This window comes from Geotrypetes seraphini, chromosome 5 (assembly GCF_902459505.1).
Source record: "Geotrypetes seraphini chromosome 5, aGeoSer1.1, whole genome shotgun sequence".
Classification (NCBI taxonomy): domain Eukaryota; kingdom Metazoa; phylum Chordata; class Amphibia; order Gymnophiona; family Dermophiidae; genus Geotrypetes; species Geotrypetes seraphini.
This window is the reverse complement of record NC_047088.1, coordinates 15,507,279-15,528,197: the sequence shown is the minus strand read 5'-3', so window position 1 is coordinate 15,528,197 and position 20,919 is coordinate 15,507,279. Positions and strand designations below refer to the sequence as shown.

The 20,919-nt window shown below is 43.6% G+C and overlaps 1 protein-coding gene across 1 annotated transcript in view; it reads left to right on the top strand.

Annotated features, from left to right (window-relative positions):
• The first annotated feature begins 7,709 nt into the window (after positions 1–7,709).
• NEXMIF (neurite extension and migration factor) overlaps positions 7,710–20,919 on the top strand; it is a 523,277-nt gene continuing 510,067 nt past the window's right edge. The window contains 1 exon segment of the mRNA XM_033945779.1: positions 7,710–8,020. The gene's annotated coding sequence lies outside the window, so the exon portion shown is untranslated.

Below are 20,919 nucleotides of genomic sequence, written 5' to 3'. Positions count from 1 at the left end.
CACAGGTGAAGATTTAAAAAGGCACAGGGGTAGGAAGGGAGGGTGCAAGTGTGGCATGGGGGGCAGAGAGGAGGGAATGGGGGGCACCTCCTACCCTCGCTATGCTACTGGTTCTTCATTCCCACATGCATAACTTTGCACTTGGAACAGAGTCTGAAATACTGCAAGACAAATGCTGCAGATGAAACACTTACTATGGTTTTGGCTCAGGTCATTCTTAAGGGGGAGAGCATGGCGCAGTGGTTAAAGCTACAGCCTCAGCCCCCTGAGGTTGTGGGTTCAAACCCACGCTGCTCCTTGTGACCCTGGGCAAGTCGCTTAATCCCCCCATTGCCCCAGGTACGTTAGATGATAATAATAATAATAACTTTATTTTTGTATACCGCAATACCACGAGCAGTTCAGAGCGATTTACAGAGGAAGAGACTGTACACAGACAGCGAAGTTACAAAGAAAAATTTTCTAATTACATTGGTAAGCCGGGAGTAGCTAGGTCTATCCGGAAGTGTTTCAGAGAAGTTGCAAGGCAGGAACGAGTCAGAGGAATTTGTCAAAGAGATAGGTTTGAATTGATTTCCTGAAGGATTGGTAGGAGGGTGAGTTGGAAATGAGGGTGGTTAGACATTTATTCCATTTGCCTGCTTGAAATGACAGTGTTCTGCCAAGGAATCTCTTGTAGATACAGCCTTTCGGGGAGGGGAAGGCGAACAGATAGGCATTACGTGTGCAAGTGGTGCCTGGAAGGTCAAAATGATGCGAGAGGTAGATTGGGGATAGACCGGTTATGGTTTTGAAGCAGAGGCAGGCAAACTTGAAGATGACCCTTCCCTCCATCGGCAGCCAGTGGAGTTTTCTATAGTACGGGCTTACATGATCGGATTTATTGAGATCATAGATGAGGCGGATGGCTGTATTCTGAATGATTCTCAGTTGTTTGGTGATTTTCTTGAAAAAACCCAAGTAAATAAAATTTATTACCTACCAAATAAAAAGATGCCTGACGGAAAAGGAAAGGTAAATGGAAATGAGATTGGGAAAGTAAGAGAAGGGGAGACAAATGTGATAGATTTTGCAAATGTGACGGCTTTACTGGAACAAACGATAACATCTGAAATGGACAGAGCAACATTACTACTATCATTTGTTTTTGAACAGGATGTGAATGATTATGAAATTGTTTTTTAAAAATTCCCAAAAATTATTTGGGGGACTGAAAATATGGATATATCCTGATGTAGCTAAGACTACACAAGAACGGAAGAAAGAATTTCTTGCAATGCGACAACAGACTATAAATATTGGAGCAACATTTTTATTGGTGTATCCCTGCAAATGCCTGGTTAGGTACTTGGGTGTTAAATATGTTTTTTTCTCTCCTAACCATCTGAAGGAATTTCTAGATGTTAAGCAGATCATTAAGGATTAAGGGATAATAATAGTAATGGGCGCTAGATACATTATGCCTTTTTTGTTTGTATTATTCCTCTAAATTTCTCTCTAATTTTAGTTTTGGTCACCCCCTGTTTATTGTGGTCTAAGAAGGGGTTTATCACTATGATGATTGTTGTAAAAGTATTATTGTGTTAAAATTTTCTTCCCTGTATTTAATGTAACAAGAATTAATTCTTGTAAAATAAGATTGTATAATTATAAATAAAATAAAAAAATAGAAAAAACCCAAGTAAATGATATTGCAATAAACTAAGGTGCTTAAGATTAGGGACTGAACCAGCAAACAGAAGGAGAGGAAGTCAAAATAGTGTTCGATGGTACGAAGTTTCCAGAGGGTGCTAAAACATTTAACTTGAGCGTTGGTATGGTCTTCAAATGACAGGCATCGATCTAGGATGACTCCAAGGATTTTGATGGTAGGGTTGATTGGGTAAGTTAACCCGTTTAATTTCAAGGAGGTGTTCGTTAGTTAGTGGTTGGGACTTGCTAGGAAAAGCTTGGTTTTTTCTGAGTTCAGTTTTAGTTTGAATTGAGTGGTCAATAGATAGATTGTGAGCCCACCGGGACAGAAAGGGAAAAATGCTTGAGTACCTGAATAAGTTCATGTAAACCATTCTGAGCTCCCCTAGGAGAATGGTATGGAAAATTGAATAAATTAAAAAAAATAAATAAATAAATACAAGTAAAAAATGATTAGCTATATTAATTACCATAACAATCAAAGTTATTCTTACAAATTGGTAAACTATTTTTTTTTTAATTTATAAACTTGTACAGAAAGAGGATTCATGACAAGAAAATTAACTATAACAACAATATTAAATAAACTTTAATATATTAACATAAATCTTCTCAAGTCCTCAAATTAATCCAAGATGCAATTGAGTAAGGGCATTATTCTACTGAGCACTCTCCTTCTCCCATCGGGACAGGGACAGGAAAGTCGTCAGCTCAAGAGGTTCAAAGAAAACATTCTTCTGAGTTTTATAGTGAATCACACATTTACAAGGATGTTTAAGAAAAAAGGTTGCCCCCTAAGCCAAAACACCAGCTTTCAACAAAAGAAATTATTTTCTACGCCTTTGGGTCTCCCTTGCCAAATCTGGAAACATTTGTACCTTGTAACCTAGAAATTCATTTTGCCTATGTTTATAAAACGTTCTCATGAGCCAACTCTTAGCCGGGGTAAGTAAAGTAGCTGGAACAGACATTTCTCTATCCAAGGATTCTAATACTGCTGAAATGTCTATTGGTTCTTGGTTTGCCACATGTTGAGTATCTCGAGTCTTAGTTGGAAGGTAATAAACTTGTGCGAAAGGTGGTAATGAAGACTCGGGAATTTCCAATATTTCTTGAAGGTATCGTTTCAGCATTTCTCTAGGTGTTATCATAGGGACTTTTGGAAAGTTAATCAATCTCAAGTTATTAGGTAAACTATTTTTAAAATAGAGTATACAGACTGGTGAGATTTAGTAAGCTTAATTACCGTAATACTGTACATACCGCACTTTTAGAAAATATGGAAATCCTTTCTTACCTAAATGAGGGGGTTCCAAAAAGTGCTATGAAATGGGCTCGGCCCACCCTTACATAAAACTTTCCCGCACGATAAGGAGCTCATTTTCAAAAAAAGAAAGACGCCCGAAAGACAGCATAAACCGGCACTTGAATGTCCTAATCACCAAACTTTTCCTCCAGGAACTTGCCCAAATGTTTTTTTTTTTTAAACCAGCTACACTATCTACTCTGCGTTCAGTATTGGTCGCCGCACCTCAAGAAGGACATGGCGGTACTTGAGAGAGTCCAAAGGAGAGCAACGAAGCTGGTAAGAGGGCTGGAAAACTGCCCATACGCCGAGAGGCTGGATAAGCTGGGTCTCTTCTCTCTGGAAAAGAGGAGGCTCAGGGGAGATATGATAGAGACCTTCAAAATCCTGAGAGGCATAGAGAGGGTGGATAGGGACAGGTTCTTCAGACTGAGAGGGACAACGGGTACGAGGGGGCACTCGGAGAAACTGAAGGGGGATAGATTCAAGACAAATGCAAGGAAGTTTTTCTTCACCCAAAGGGTCGTGGACACATGGAATGCGCTCCCGGAGGAAGTGATCAGGTAGAATACAGTACAGGGATTCAAACAGGGATTGGACGGATTCCTGAGGGACAAAGGGATCGTAGGGTACTGAAAGGGGTGCGGGGACAAAGGGTCAAGAATTGGATGGGAAGATAGGACTTCGATGAGAAACCAAGGGGTGATTCAGACAGGTCATGACCTGTTGGTCCGCCGCAGGAGCAGACTGCTGGGCGTGACGGACCTGTGGTCTGACCCAGCAGAGGCACTACTTATGTTCTTATGTTCTATGTTCTTATTAAATCCTCTGGCAATAGGTTCCAGAGATTAACTATTCTCTGGATGAAAAAAAAAAAATATTTCCTCCTATTGGTTTTAAAAGTATTTCCCTGTAACTTCGTCAAGTGTCCCCTAGTGTTTGAGGCTTGTGCAGATGAGAACAGAGCTTGCAGGAAAGGGGCAGGAACAGGAAAATAACTCGCTGGGATAGTAAAATTAGTTCTTGCGGGGACAGGGAAAAATTTGGCTCCATGACATTCTCTAGTAGGAAGTGTCCAATCGAGATGGTGCACAAAAACAGTGTCTTTCAATTCATCTGATAAATCCAATGGTCTTTATTAATCCAAAGCAAAATTGTACATCCGAAGCAACTCAATGACTCGACATGATCACGTTTCGGCCATCCGGCCTGCATCAGGAGTCTTTGGGTAGCAAGTAGTCTTTAAATGGCTGTGTGGTTTTGCAGCATTTACAGACTTGGAGCAATGGTATGATTGTTTCACTTTTGACCATTTGCCATTTAAAGACTACTTGCTACCCAAAGACTTCTAAGACTCCTGATGCAGGCCGGATGGCCGAAACGTGATCATGTCGAGTCATTGAGTTGCTTTGGATGTACGATTTTGTTTTGGATTAATAAAGACCATTGGATTTATCAGATGAGTTGAAAGACACTGTTTTTTGTGCACCATCTCGATTGGACATTTCCACTTTGCCCTTCTTGTTTGATTTCTGTGGAATTGGTTCCCCTGTTTTATTGTGATTCTCTAGTACAGTGATTCCCAACCCTGTCCTGGAGGACCACCAGGCCAATCGGGTTTTCAGGCTAGCCCTAATGAATATGCACGAAGCAAATTTGCATGCCTATCACTTCCATCATATGCAAATCTCTCTCATGCATATTCATTAGGGCAGTGGTTCCCAACCCTGTCCTGGAGGACCACCAAGCCAATCGGGTTTTCAGGCTAGCCCTAATGAATATGCATGAGAGAGATTTGCATATGATGGAAGTGATAGGCATGCAAATTTGCTTCATGCATATTCATTAGGGCTAGCCTGAAAACCCGATTGGCCTGGTGGTCCTCCAGGACAGGGTTGGGAACCACTGCTCTAGTAGGAACCAGACTTATGGTGCTTTAAACTTGAGAGAACTGGGAAAACTGACCACAAGCTGAGGTTGCTGGACTAAAGGCTCCTTTTATCAAGGCGCGCTACGGGGGTTATCGCGTCGGACATTTCATTACACGCTAACCCCCGTGGCACCCTAAAATCCTAACACTTCGTCAACGGAGGCGTTGGGTACTAGCGCTTCAGGCGGTTTAACGCGTGGTATTCCACGCGTTAAACCGCTACCGCGCTTTTGTAAAAGGACCCCCTAAATGTGATATGGCTTTAACTTCCTAAAGTGTGCAGGCGGCTGCACTAGACACGAGATTTAAAAGTGAAAAGCATATCTTTGCCTTTCCTGAGCCTGTGAGGGTACAGGCTCAGGTAGCAGCCTCAATAAAACATTTTGTTGTGCCTTCTAAAGTGGTTTATGTGTGCTGACTGGGTGAATGTGCAGGATTCCTGGAAAACCTGGCCAGGAATCTCTCACACTCCCCTCAGCCCTCTATTTTCCAAATTGTCAAGAGCCTTAACCATCTCTAGCTGTTTTAAAAATGGGCATTTCTACGCCCGACTTATGGACATTTTGCAGGAAATGTCCAAAGTCAGGCTTAGATGTCCTATGAAAAATGACCCTCCGTGTACATTTTTAGAGCGTAGCATAAAGGGCATTTTCCTATTATTTGAATATTCAAACGTGTGTTAATGTTTGCATTAACACATACCCAGTAATAAACAAACGAACGATCCAGGAAGACTTACTGCCTCCTATTTAAGTGGTGTTAAGGTTCCTGCGTTATGGCTATGCTAACTAGCTGTGCAGTGGTAATGGGCTAGTTGGTTAGCACATCATACCCATTCTCTGTCTCTATGACCCCCACCAAAAAAGCCCAAACTAGTTACCATGCAGATGGAATGCTTTAGTGTGTTAAGCTTTGTAAAAGGGTCTCAGATTTACTTTTATGCCCATAATCATACAGTACAGCTTCTGCTAAATGTAATGTGATCTATGGTTTGTGTTATGGTCTGATTTTTCTTTGAAACTAATAAAAATACTTAAACTAAAAAAAAAAAAACAAAAAACAGTGGGGGGGGGGGGGTGGAGGGGTGAAAGAATCAACATACTAATTTGGTGGCATGGACTACTACTACTATTTGGGTTTTAGCCAGGTACTTGTGATTTGGATTGGCCTCTGCAAAGACCATTGGTCTGACCCAGTAAAGCTATTCTTATGTTCTTAAGTAAAGGACAATGAAGCCATTGTGACATCACTGCTGAGGTTGGCTCTTAGGCATTGGTGGAATGAGGCATTATGACATCACAATCTAAGCTCTGGAATGTTGCTACTCTTTGGGTTTCTGCCAGGTAACATAGTAAATGACGGCAGATAAAGACCTGAACGTTCCATCCAGTCTGCCCATTAATTATACACGATTAAATTAACTTCTCTTCTTTTATATTTCTGGGTCATAGACTGTAAAGTCCACCTGGTATTGTCCTAGGTTCCATCTAATCAAGCCATTGTGACATCACTGCTGAGGTTGGCTCTTAGGCATTGGTGGAATGAGGCATTATGACATCACAGTCTCAGCTCTGGAATGTTGCTGCTCTTTGGGTTTCTGCCAGGTAACAAAGTAACATGGTAAATGACGGCAGATGAAGACCTAAACGGCCCATTAGTTATTCTCATTAGAAATATATGATTAACTTGTCTCTTCTGTGATATCGCTGAGTCATAGACTGTAAAGTCCACCTGGTATTGTCCTAGGTTCCATCTAATCAAGCCATTGTGACATCACTGCTGAGGTTGGCTCTTAGGCATTGGTGGAATGAGGCATTATGACATCACAGTCTCGGCTCTGGAATGTTGCTGCTCTTTGGGTTTCTGCCAGGTAACAAAGTAACATGGTAAATGACGGCAGATGAAGACCTAAACGGCCCATTAGTTATTCTCATTAGAAATATATGATTAACTTGTCTCTTCTGTGATATCGCTGAGTCATAGACTGTAAAGTCCACCTGGTATTGTCCTAGGTTCCAACTGCTGAAGTTGCCGTCCAAGCTCACTCCAGCCTATCCAGCCATCCTGTTTGCAGTATATCTACCGTAAGTCTGACCAGTAACATCCTCATGTTCCAAATTAGTGGAGTTCCCATTGATGCCGAGCCCAATCCTACACGAAATCCGCAAATTCTTTCATTTTACCAAGGTTAAAAAAAAATGGGCTCTATACTGCAAAAGCACAGCATTTGCAATTTTGCTAAAGGACGTTTATGATATGTTGCCAGACTAGATCCAGCCAATCATTGTAAACTATCAATATTTCTAAGTTCAAGTCACTTACTTGGCAAAGGGGTAGGTTGCCACACCTGTTCTGGAATACTGGCACTTTTAGCCCAAATCCCTATTTTCTATCTGTCACAGTGGATTTTAGCATTTGCCTCGGCGAAGAATCCCGCCTCCCCTCCTCAGAGACCGCGTCTCGGGCGTTATTTACAACTAACGCCCCAGCGGGCGGGCGGGCAAGCATGCGCGCGTGCTTCCCGCCCTCCTCCTCCTCCTCCTCCTCCTCCACCTGTTCGCCAGCAACCCCTGCCCTCTTTTCGCGCGCCGGCGGGGGCGCGCCCTTTATGACAGGTCGCGGCGCGTGTCCGTCGGCGTGCGCGCACGCGCTCTCGGGCGACGCGAGTCGAGTCCTCCGGAACGGGGGTGGGGGGGAAGGAACAATGGCAGCGGCGCGCGCCTCCTGCACGGGCGGAGCGCACTGAGGAGGAGGAGGAGGAGGAGGAGGGGGCGGGAGTGCGAGACCCTGGGACACGCGCGCACCCACTCGCCCCCCTCAGCGGAGGGCCGCGGGGCTGAGAGGCGGCCTTGCACCCGAGTCTACGGCGGTAGAGGAGGGGGGATGGCGGGGAAAGGGCGGCGGTGAGGCGAGCGTCCGCTGGGGGCTTTTCAGCAGCGGAAGGAGGCGCGTCCACCTGCGGCAACCGGAGCTCCGAGCCCGGGAGAGAGAGAGAGAGAGAAAAAAAATTCCACCTGGACTGCAGCGGCGAGAGAGCGCGAGGAGAAAAGCCCCCGCAGAGCGGGGCGTGCGGTGGGGGCCGTCCCTGCGAGGTAGGTCCGTACCGCAGACTGCAGCAGCACGGCAAAGGCCCCGGGAGCGGCGGAGCTGCAGCCCCCCCCCCCCCGCCCTCCATCATCAAAAGACCCCGGCGTGCTACCCCCGAACGGGGAAAGCGTTTGCACGCGCCGGGGCAGCAGAGAGGATGCTCCGGTCGCTAGAATGTATTCATTAAGTTTCACAGTAGAAAGCCGGTGCCCCGGTGGGCAAAAAAAAAAAATGCATTATTGGCTTTATTTCAGCACGAAATTGAAGGAATTCCTTTTGCTTCCACTGTGGGGGGAAAAAAAAAAAGATGCGGGGGGGGGGGGGTGAGGAGGAGGGAAGAGTAATGCAGCAATTCACAGGTTGTTTTAATGTAAAAAAAAAAAAAAAAAAAAAGACGACGTACCACATTGCAGATTACTTCTGGTGCCCGATCAGATCCGTGCATTTGTCACAGAACGCCTTCCCCGGTGCGCCAAAGGTTTTTACATAGCTGCACACTTCCTAAAAGTTGCCAATAATATTTTTTTTTTTTCCTTTTATCGGGTTTGTTATCTGCTGGTACTTGGTTTGCAGTCGGGTGCCCTCTTTGGCTCATATTTAAGATAAATACGTAGGTATCTGGGCTTTTATTGCATTTGTCTGGAATAACGTGACTGCTAATGCATATGCTCTATGTACTTCCCTCGTATGTATTTCCTGTTAAAAAACATCAGTGGATGGAATGTGTGAACGGGTGAGATAAAATGCAGGATGCAAAAAAAAACCAAAACCAAAACCCCCGCTAAAAATGACCAGTACATTATAAAGACAATGCGTTTTTGCTATGAAATGTTATTTATTTTAGGCGGGATAGGAGGAAAGTGAGGTACAGTATATGATATATGAAATATTTCACAGAGCAAAAATGATACAAGTAAGTGTGAACCTGGTGCAGGCTGGATTTTTTATTCCATTTATGTGCGCCTTGTGTATTTTTCTTAGCTATAGCTTCTGACTCAGTTGGATCCAAGACTGGAATCCGGTGTCATGAGTCTTAATTTGCAACTCACTAGAGTTGTTTTATTCTCTCGGCCAGAGCTGGCGCAAGAGGGTTGGATGCCCTATGTGAACCTGGAGTCTTGCACCCCCTCCCCCATTAATTTTCAGACCCATGTTGGGGCATAATCAAAAGAAACGTCTAAGTCCAGTGTTAGGGTTCATAGACAACCCCGCGAAAGACAAAGGCGCGCGCAGAAGAAAATTACAGTTTTTAGGGTCTCCGACGGGGGGTTTTGTTGGGGACCCCCCCAGTTTACTTATTAGAGATCGTGCCAGCGTTGTGGGGGGTTTGGGGGGTTGTAACCCTCCACATTTTACTGTAAACTTAACTTTTTCCCTAAAAACAGGGAAAAAGTGAAGTTTTCAGTAAAATGTGGGGGGTTACAACTCCCCACACCCCCCACAACGCGGCGCGATCTCTATTAAGTAAAGTGGGGGGGTGCCCCCCCCCCGTCGTAGCCGTAAAAACAGTAATTTTGTGCGGCGTGCGCCTCCGCGCTGCGCTCAATTGTCTGGGCGCGCCTTTGTCCCGGCGCGCTTTTGACCTGACACCCAGTGTTAGACGCCCGAAGTTGGTGGTGGTAAAATGTCCATTCTCAAAAATTACGTCTAGAATATTTTTTTTTTTTTTTCAAAAAAATGTCTTATCTGGACGTCTAGGCCTTTGATCATCCAGACTGCCAGTGTGTCTATCTTTATGCCACATTTTCAACCCAAAATTTGTCTAAGTCCCAAATGCCCAGAACAAGACCATTTGGATGTGGGAGGGACCAGCATTGTGATGGATGGCAACAGAGCAGTGGGGACGCTTCAGAAAAAAGGTGCCCCATAAACATCTCACCAGCACTCCCTTATAGGATATGGTAAGCCCCCCAGAACAACCCCAAAACCCACTATACCCACCTCTCTACGACCATAATAGCCCGTATGGCTGCAGGTGGCACCAACATGGCACTTACAGTAAGGTTCGGAGGTTTATTGGTGGGCTCACTTTTTCCGCCATGAATATAGTGGTTAGAGTGGCTTATGGGCCTGGGTCCTCCTCGCTATGGTCCTCTAGCCCACCCCCCCGGGCTATTTAAGAGACCTTTACTAGGCTTTCCTATACTAGGTGCTGATGTTCTGGAGGCAGGTATGTATGTTTTTATTCCGATCTTTGCAGGGGTATGAGGGGGTCGGCGAACACGGGGGGAGTGGTGTGGGGGGGTCTTTACTTTGTCCATCCAGTGGTCGTCTGGTCACTTTGGAGATACCTTTTGGGCACTTATACCTGTTTTTACATCATCTAATCATCTATTATTGGCAAGTATTTATCTGTATTTCAATGAGGAAATTTATACCATACTCTCTAACAATGAAATCCTCATTTATCCATATATTCAAAACCTCTTTTGTATATGCAGTATTCTACAATCTTCTGATATCCTGAAATTTTTCATTTCATTTTTTCCTTTTTTTCCTAAGCTTAACTCTGGTTTATCTATTCTGGGCTATGACCTCAGTGGCTTCTTCTGTACAGAATAAATCTATTGAAAGTACAGAATTTCAAATGTAGCTAGCCTCCTCATTGGTCTGCTCCCCTATCTTCTTTATGGTATTTTTCTTTATCATTTTAAATAACTTAGTAAATAATTTAATATATAACTTAGCTTAAAGTGCTTGAAGTACTTAAACGGGACTCCATACCCACTAATCCAGTGGTTCTTAACCTGGGTTCGACGAGTCAGTCTCACGGGTTCGGCGGAGGTCAAAACACACCTCCAACTCATATAGCACTTCGGTCACGTTCAATCATCTATCAGTTATTCAGTGATTTTGATCAAGACTGATCGTGTACTCTGTTTCTTGATCTATCAATCAACAGCAGAAGTCACACTGATTTGCAGTAAATTTCATTATTATGTTATTATTATTCGAAATATAGGAGAACTTTTTTGTTTTCAAAATTGATATTATTTTTTCCCTCACTGTATACCTATGTTTTGAATTTGTAAAAATCATATTTTATTTTTCCAATAAAGAAGGGTTCGGCGAATACGCATATGAAACTGGTGGGGTTCAGTACCTCTAACAAGGTTAAGAACCACTGCACTAATCAGACTCGCTGCCAGTCTCTATTCTCTTCTAGTCACATCATCTAAGTCACAAAGTATTAGTTCCATCCAGGAAGTCTCGTAAAACCTTCGCTTATCCCTGCAGGACTGCTAAGGCTAGGTCGGACCTCATCCCGTCCACATCCTGCCCTAACCGCTCCTCCAGATACGCCCCTTTTAGCTCTGGGCGCACAGCGGCATTCAGAGGCCTAAAAGGTCCCTGGATACGTAAAAAAATAAAAATAGGTTTGATTATTGGCACTTGGGCGGGTTTTAAGACGTGTTTAAGTTTCGATTAGGAGCCCCATAGCCTGCAGTCCCCCCCTCACCCCAAGATTTTGATAATTAAATTCAACAATCGTGATCATTGCACTAACATCCCATTTTAAATGCAGGTTATAGTATTTTTGATCATGGGTCCTTGAGTTTGTGTGGCTGTCAGGACTATTATATTGCTTTTTTGCTGCTCCCCAAGAAGCTGTTGCCCTAGGTGACCGCCCAGTGGTGCATAACAGTGGGGTCACCCTTGGTCTGGCTGTGGCTGTGATAATCCTGGAGTAGGGGCCGTGCACCAGGTTTTCTTCCAGAACTCTGCAATTTCTGAGGCCGGATGCTAGCATTGCTTTTGCCCAATGACAGTGACGTCCCCTTCCTCGACCTGCTCTCCCACTCCCTCCAAGAAGCTGATAGTGTTGGGCCTCCACAGTACATTTCTCTCACCAGCTGACTCTAGGGAGAAGAAGACCTGAGTTGAGAATTGAACTGAGAACCTTTCAAATTGCACCTGCTGGGACAAATATTGCTTGATCCTCGGGATCCCTGAAAATAAGCCCTGGCATGATTTTTAAAGATGCTCCGAATATAAGCCCTACTCCAAAAATAAGCCCTAGTTAAGATCGACCCCTGAAGCCCCCCCCCCGAATGTCCCCGACTCCATCCTTGATACTAGTGCTGCCCGATTCGCTGAAAAAATCGGACGCTTCAATTCAGCGACCCCCCCACCTCCACTCTGCTGCACAGGGGGATGGGAAAGAGGGATAGAAAGATGCTGCACAAGAGGATGGGTGAGAGGGAAGGAAAGATGCTGCACATGGGGGGGGAAGAAAAGAAAGAGGAAGACTGGGGGTGGAGGAGAGGAAGGGAGAGATGATTGTTGTAGATGAAAAAAAAATAAGACATCCCCCGAAAATAAGCCCTACTGTGTTTTTCGGACCCCAAATTAATATGACTGCCTTATTTTCAGGGAAACACGGTTTTTGGAGCATAGTAAATTAGGATATCTTGGAATTCCCATGGCATTCTTTGCGAACAGTGTGCATGCATTTTCTGTTCTTGCTCTCACTAGATTTCCACGTGGATTTTGTCGCTTAGGTGTGTGTTGGAAGGAACAGACAAGATATTATTTTTCCTTATGTCATACAAGTCACATACGAGAATGATCGTACTGAATAAAAATCTCATAAGATACCGGTATTTTAAATGGGCAGACCTTGCTAGGCCTTGCAGACATTTTCAGCTGTTTTGTTCTATATTGCCCAGATAAAAGTACTAATGTATGCCTCGTATTAACCGGAAAACTGGCTAATGGAATATGCTCAGATGTGCAACCAGAATGTCATCCCAGTGAAAAATGGGATTGTTAATGCCATTAACCATCTGCCTTGTGAAAAAATGAAACTGGTCTGCAGTGATGCAGTATGAAATTCCTGGGCTCGTGACACATTTGGGTAGCAATGACCACAACAGAAAAAGTATTTTCATTACTATGTGTAAGACGCAACCTGTGCCCATGTGCCTTCGCCCTGGCATGTTTTCAAACTAAATGACAAAAATAAATAAGTACAAGCTGAATATCCAAAAATCACTCCGCCACAAAAAATATATTCGGAAAAACTCACTGTACCAGAGATTATCAAGATATGTTTCTATCAACAACAGAGAAAAGACCTCAGTTCTTTCCAGGGATAGTTGTCACCTGGAAAACTCTATGTTAGCTATAAAGCTACATAGGAAAAGACATCCTTGGCCTACAAAAACCCCGTATAATATTTAACAATTCATCGCTTTAACAGCATTTTTGTAAAAAAAAACCCTTTATATCAAAAGATAGGAAACCAACACTTATCTTCAAATATACTCTGTCCTCTGGATGTGGTAAAAATCTTAGCACTTCACAATTCTTATTCTCCCAGTGCTGCTGTAGCTGTAACGCACGGGAGAGAAAAGTACAGAATTCCCGACAGGCCCCTGTTTCGCGTTTACTGCTACATCAGGGGACGTTATTGAAAAAAATGAGCTACTGCTTCAATGATGGCCATTTTCTGGAAGAGAATCATTGAAGTGCTAAGATTTTTACCACGTCCAGAGGACAGAGTATATTTGAAGATAAGTGTTAGTTTCCTATCTTTTGATATAAAGTTTTGTGATTTTTTTTTTTTTTTTACAAAAATGTTGTTAAAGCGATGAATTGTTAAATATTAAATGGGGTTTTTGCAGACCAAGGATGTCTTTTCCTAGGTAGCTTTATAGCTAACATAGAGTTTTCCAGGTGACAACTATCCCTGGAAAGAACTGAGGTCTTTTCTCTGTTGTTGATAGGAACATATCTTGATAATCAATGGTACAGTGGGTTTTTCGGAATATATTTTTTGTGGTGGAGTGATGCTTTGAAACTAAGACATCTGACATTTACAGTCCTTTTCTCAAACGTATCATTTTAATGAACCCAAGGTGGTTGTCATGGATAGGGCAGAAATGTAGCTTTGTTTTTTTTGGCGTAATTATGAATTAAGTTTTGTCAGATTGTGCTAATTGAGGAAAACAGGCAGCAAAAACCTATCACAGTGAACAAATATTTATGTAGGTTACTGATATTACCTAGATACTTAACTATCTGTCTAGGGATGTTTAGATGGTTAGAATGCATGTGTGAACCAAACCTCCCCAAGAAGTACCTTTAAAGATCATTGCAAGAAAGTAAACCCCTGTTTTACTGAGGTGCACTATGTGTTTTAGCGCATGCTCACGTGTACATAGACTAACATGCACTTGTTAGCGTTTAGTGTGTGGTTAGCGCACGTGCTAAAACGCTTAGTGCACCTTTCTAAAAGGAGCCCTAAGAACCTCTTCAGTTTTCCATTTAGTATATTCTATTTTTCCAAAATTAGAAATACAATACAGAGCCTATTGGACAAATGTAACTCCCTCCCAACAAAAACTAAACAACCCCCCCCCTTCATCCCCTTCTGCCCTTATTCCAACCCCTCCTAGTACTTCTCACACGCTTGTTATAAAATCTTCTAAACCTTCTTGTGCTTCTCCTAATTTAACCCATCCATTCTGTTCCACTTAAGGCCCCACTGATTAGTTCTGCACGGAAACTTCACATCGGGGTCCTTTAACTAAAGCAGTGGCAAAAGTAGCCTTAGCGCGCTGCTTACGCATGTCTTTCCCACGCACTAAGACCACTTGTGCTGCTGCTGCTGGAAAAGGGATGACGTTCCCTTTTTCCGAATTAATGGCCACGTGCTAATTTTGCCATTGTCTTGTGGCCATTAAAAAATAAATAAATAAAGTTACCACACAAGCCCATACCAATACCCATTTTGTAGGTGATCAGGGCCCATGTGCTAACCCCACGCTAATCACTTTGTGCGTGGCAGTGCCTCGCCTACTTGCTGATTAGCACCGTCATGTGAGCCCACTCTTCTATCCCCAAGCGTGTCCTCTTGAAGAAAATTAGGAAAAATTAATGTTAGTTTGCAGTGTTCTAATTTGCCGTGGGACGTCGGCACACTTCCTGTGATAAGCCTTTTTAATGTGCACTAAGGACCTCACTGCTTGGTGCTTTCAAGATAGAATTTTTTTGACTGCTCTCTTCACTGGAATGGTAAATGCAGGAACCTATTTGTCACTAAGAATACCATTTTTTGTATTAATGACGATACGCTAATGTTGCTTTTAGAGTGCAGCCATTAAAAAAAAGTTAGCGCCAAAATGCAGAGAACAGCTTTTATTATTCCTTTTGGGAACGTACACAGTCTTGGCATTTTTTTTTTTTTTTTTTTTTAATTTCCAGTGTGAGATTTATGGCTCGTGTTACCCCGGAACAACTTTCTTATTAGATAACGCAGGAGATTTTTTTTTTTTTAACTTTCTTTATTGATATTTTGAACTTTATAATGTATACAATTGAAAAATCAGATAAACTATATGAAAATACATTATTAACATCAGGATTATTACATTAAACAATTTTTAATCCCTTCTTAACCTAATTATAAACAGTAATGATGTATATTATACTGTCAATATTATAAAAATGAAAAAAAATAAATTTATTCTTCCAAATAAATATTCCACCCCCCGCCCTCCAAACCACCCTGGATGTGCAAAGGAATCTAACATAAAGAAAAAAGAATCACTTTAATTATAATGTGACAAAATTAGTTAATGGACCCCAAACCCCATTAAAGGATTTGATAAACCTTAAACGTTCTGCCATAATCTTTTCATATTTATATGTTGCACATACAGTTGCCCACCAAAAACTAAAATTAATCCTATCATGATGTTTCCAATTAGATGTGATCATTTGAACCCCTATTCCTGATAAAATCATGAAAAGGCGACTATTATTTTTATCCAAAGTGGGTTTAACATGAAGAATCGTTCCAGAAATTATTGCTTCATATGTCAAAGGAATAGAGGATTGAAGAATATTGTTAATTTGCCCCCAAATCGACTTCCAAAAGCCAAGTATCAATGGACAAAAAACCAAAAGATGATCCAAAGTCCCTATATCAATATGAGATTTTGTGGGAAAAATAATGGAGATACACATTTTTTTTTTATACGAATCTTGTAACATGAAAACGCATTGTCTTCCCTTGGATATAAACTAAGCCCTCTTCCTACTGGTGATAGACAAGCCAGGTGTATCTTATGACTTCAGAGGCCTGGGAATCTCTTAAACAATGCATTTTTTCACTGTATGGGTTGCCTGTTTGCATCATATGCCCCCCTCCCCCCCCCCCCCGGGAGAAGTTTTATTATGCAGGTCTAGGAGGATGGGTTTACTGCTTGCTTGGTAGGTCAGAGGGCTCTTGTGAATGACATTAATATGGTGAGAATTAAGATTAGTATGATTTAGGGATTAGGGTTATATATTTTTATGCAATTAGGGATTACACATCTTTTCATGTAAATACCGTCTAGCTTGTCATTGTTCAGTCTTGTGTAGTATATTGATTTCTAAAACTGTAATGAAGTGTTTGCATGCCAATAAAAAAATTTTAAACTTAAAAAAAAAAGTTACCACATATGCAGTTACCGCCACCCATATTCTAGATGGTAAGGGCTTATGTACTATTCCTGTACTACTCGTGGCATATGTAGCTCTGCTTCACAGATATGCCCCCTCAAAAAATTAAAATTTTTTTTTTTAGTGTAGGGTTAGCCTGCCTGAGCTCATCCTGCGGTACACCATTTTCAGTTGCATTAGGCATGCATTAGTGCATAACGCAGCTTGGTAAAGGAGCCCCTTCAATACGTTTTTCCATTCAATAGTTGCCTCGCCAACCCATAATCCACAATGATAGCTAGAGAATCGGGTTCGCGGGGAGAGCTGAAAAGTGCTGAGGCCAATTTATGCTTCTTCGTGTTCACTGCGCTCTCGGAGCGAAAGGCACTTTTTTTTTTTTTTTTTTTGCCCTCAGCTAGATCTTTTCAGCCAAGGTGTGTTTGCACTCGAGCCTATTCTTATTTTGTGACTGAGCTGTGGAATTGGATTTCCCCCCCCTCTGCGAGATCGATTAATGATCTTGTTGGGATTTCGGAAGGCTGCAAAAACTTACTTATTTTAATTTCAGCATATTGACGTACTGTCATGTAATTTTTAGATGTCTTTTTTTTGTTTTGTTATTTTTAAATGTAATTTGTGGAATTATCATGACTGTATCTTTGTAACCCGTTGTGGGCGCTTGCTACAAAAAACTGAGACAAGCAAACTGCAGACCATTCTTGAGGGCCCTGGGGAAAGAGCTGTGCGGCTCGTCTCTGCTTCATTTGCTTTGAAATGGGCAACACAATGCGAGTTTTCTGTGTTCGTGGAAGCAACGCGAGTGAGTTCATTATTTCCCCTGAAGCCTACCTAAACAAATAAGGGAGGTCTAGTACGAGAGAAACAGGCCCTTGACAAAAAAAAAAATTACGCCCCCTTTTATCAAACTGCGTTAGGGTTGTTGTTTTTTTTTTTTTTTAATCGCAGGCCGCTGTGGTAAAAGCTCCGACGCTCATGAAATTCCTGTGAGTGGCGAAGCTTTTACCGCAGCGACTCGTGATTTAAAAAAATCCCTAACGCAGCTTGATAAAATGGGTCCTTGGTGTGCCTTGCGTGTTGCCAGTTCTGTCTTGTTAGAATTTTTCTGTGTTCTGTTGCTTTGTGACACGTCTACCTTAGAGATTTAGGGTTGGTTGCCCGCCCTGTGGAACAGATAACGCATTTAAGCGCTATAAATATCTGCCAGTGTCTCTTCTCATCATTGTTTATTGTTTATTGTTTATTTAATTATTTGATTAAACGCCTTATTGATTCTACAAAGCGTTGTACAGAGTAAAAAAAAATTTTTTCCTTTAGACAAACAATATTACAATTAATACGTACTTTCTAAAAAACTACAGGCGAACTATAATACATACAAAGTTATTGTGGACGAACGAACAAAAGACACACAAGGTAAAGAGGGAGGAAATACAATAGTTATAGTAAATGGAAGAAACATTAATGGAAAGTACAAAACGGCAGGGAGATTAAAAAAAAAAAAAAAAAGAGATTAAAATAAGACGTCAGTTAAAATTAAATTTGAAATAAAGTAAAACTTCAGTTAAAAGCATCTTTAAAAAGGAAGCATTTTAATTTGCTTTTGAATGATTTTAAATTATTTTCCATTTTTAAATACAACGGAAGAGAATTTCAAATTGTTGGGGCTGTTACCGAAAAAATGGTAGTACGGCGTGTGCCAATCATTTTTAATGAAGGGATATTAAGGTTAGATTGGGTTATGGATCTCAAAGATCTTGGTGGGTCATAAGGGATCAATAATCTATCAATAAAAGCTGGAGAATTAGTTTGCATGGTTTTAAATGTTAAAAGAGCTATTTTATAAGTTATCCTATGTGAAATTGGCAACCAGTGGGCGCCTTTTAGCAGAGGGGTAACATGATCGTACTTTGATGCTCTTGAAATTAACTTAATGGCCGTATGAGCTGTCTTATATTGTACTGTAAAAAAGTTGGTTATAAGTTATAGCAAATTATATTTTTTTCCTATATAAGCAGCAGTAGAAACAGGTGACATGGTTTATAAAGTGGGGACTTGGGGGTAATCGAACCTATTGTCATAACTACAGATCTGCTTGTGGTTTTTTTAGTGGTATCTTTTGGTATATTATGAATCTTGTCTGTTTAAGTTCCTTTCATACTGGTGGGCTACATATTTTTCTCAATGTTTATGCTTTACTCATAGTCGGGAGCAGCACAGAGTGTTCAGCGCGGAAGCTGGCGTTAAAAACCGCTTTCGCGATTTTGTAAAAAAAAAGGGGAGGGGGTTAGTTTCCTTTCTTTAACAGTATATCTGGCTTTTCTGCATGCACTGGAATGAACTGGGCACATCAAAAATTCAGAAGTAAATCATGCAAGTCACTCAGAAGTTCATGTAAGTTTTAATTCATTTTAAGGGTTTTTGTTAGATTGAATTTTTAGTGAATGCTTTATGTGATATTTAAAGATTATTTGTTCATACTGAGATCACTGTTTAGCAAAATGCTGAGCAACACTGGCTGATCGAACATGGCCTGGCATTGAGTTTCCCGGTATATGGAGCTGGCAAAAACCATAGCAGTTAAGGGCAATATTCAGCCCTAATAAAACATTGCATCATCAGAGAATCTATCAGGGTGTCTCAAAGGATGTAGATGGGCACTGTCGCTCATAAACCATTATTAATGTCCTGGGCTACTCATAATGCTAGTCAAAATGTGGGTTTTTTTTTCCCCCAAAGGTATGCTTAGATTGGGTGCTTTTGTTGGCCATCCAGCCATAGTCATTGACATTATTCTGTTTGGGCTAAATAATCTGTCTTCGTGATTCCTGGTTGTCATTGGCAGCAAGAATCCACTTATGGAGGAGTGATAGTACCGTATTTTCGCGGATATAACGCGCGCGTTATACGTGATTTTACGTACCGCGCATACCCCTCGCGCGTTATATGCCTGAGCGCGGTATACAAAAGTTTTTAAACATAGTTCCCACCCCGCCCGACGCCCGATTCACCCCCCCAGCAGGACCGCTCGCACCCCCACCCCGAACGACCGCTCGCACGCGCTCCCACCCGCACCCGCATCCACGATCGGAGCAAGAGGGAGCCCAAGCCCTCTTGCCCGGCCGACTCCCCGACGTCCGATACATCCCCCCCCCCGGCAGGACCACTCGCACCCTCACCCCGAAGGACCGCCGACTCCCCAACAATATCGGGCCAGGAGGGAGCCCAAACCCTCCTGGCCACGGCGACCCCCTAACCCCACCCCGCACTACATTACGGGCAGGAGGGATCCCAGGCCCTCCTGCCCTCGACGCAAACCCCCTCCCTCCAACGACCGCCCCCCCCCCCAAGAACCTCCGACCGACCCGCGACCCCCCTGGCCGACCCCCCCACCCCCCTTCCCCGTACCTTTGGAAGTTGGCCGGACAGACGGGAGCCAAACCCGCCTGTCCGGCAGACAGCCAACGAAGGAATGAGGCCGGATTGGCCCATCCGTCCTAAAGCTCCGCCTACTGGTGGGGCCTAAGGCGCGTGGGCCAATCAGAATAGGCCCTGGAGCCTTAGGTCCCACCTGGGGGCGCGGCCTGAGGCACATGGTCGGGTTGGGCCCATGTGCCTCAGGCCACGCCCCCAGGTGGGACCTAAGGCTCCAGGGCCTATTCTGATTGGCCCACGCGCCTTAGGCCCCACCAGTAGGCGGAGCTTTAGGATGGATGGGCCAATCCGGCCTCATTCCTTCGTTGGCTGCCTGCCGGACAGGCGGGTTTGGCTCCCGTCTGTCCGGCCAACTACCAAAGGTACGGGGAAGGGGGGTGGGGGGGTCGTGGGGGTCGCCAGGGGGGTTGCGGGTCGGCTGGGGGGGCGGTCGGAGGTTCTTGGGGGGGCGGTCGTTGGGGGGGAGGGGGTTTGCGTCGAGGGCAGGAGGGCCTGGGATCCCTCCTGCCCGTAATGTAGTGCGGGGTGGGGTTAGGGGGTCGCCGTGGCCAGGAGGATTTGGGCTCCCTCCTGGCCCGATATTGTCGGGGAGTCGGCGGTCCTTCGGGGTGGGGGTGCGAGTGGTCCTGCCGAGGGGGGAGAAGAATCGGACGTCGAGGGGGGGCATCAGGCTTTCAGGATGGGGACAGGACTTCAAGGGGGGACAGGCAGATCTTCAAGGGGGACAGGCACGGAGAGGCGGGGCAGTGCACCGAAAGTCAGGGCGGGTGAACGGTGAGTCGGGGCAACCAGAGGAGAGTCGGGGCAGTGCACCGAAAGTCAGGGTGAGTCGGGGCAACCAGATGAGAGTCGGGGAGGGCGAAAGGAGAGTCGGGGTGGCCAGAGGAGAGTCGGGCAGCATGCGCGTTATATGCCTGAGCGCGGTATAGAAAAGTTTTTGTACATATCATCGTGATTTCTGCGCGCTATACCCCTGTGCGCGTTTTACAATGGTGCGCGTTATATCCGCGAAAATACG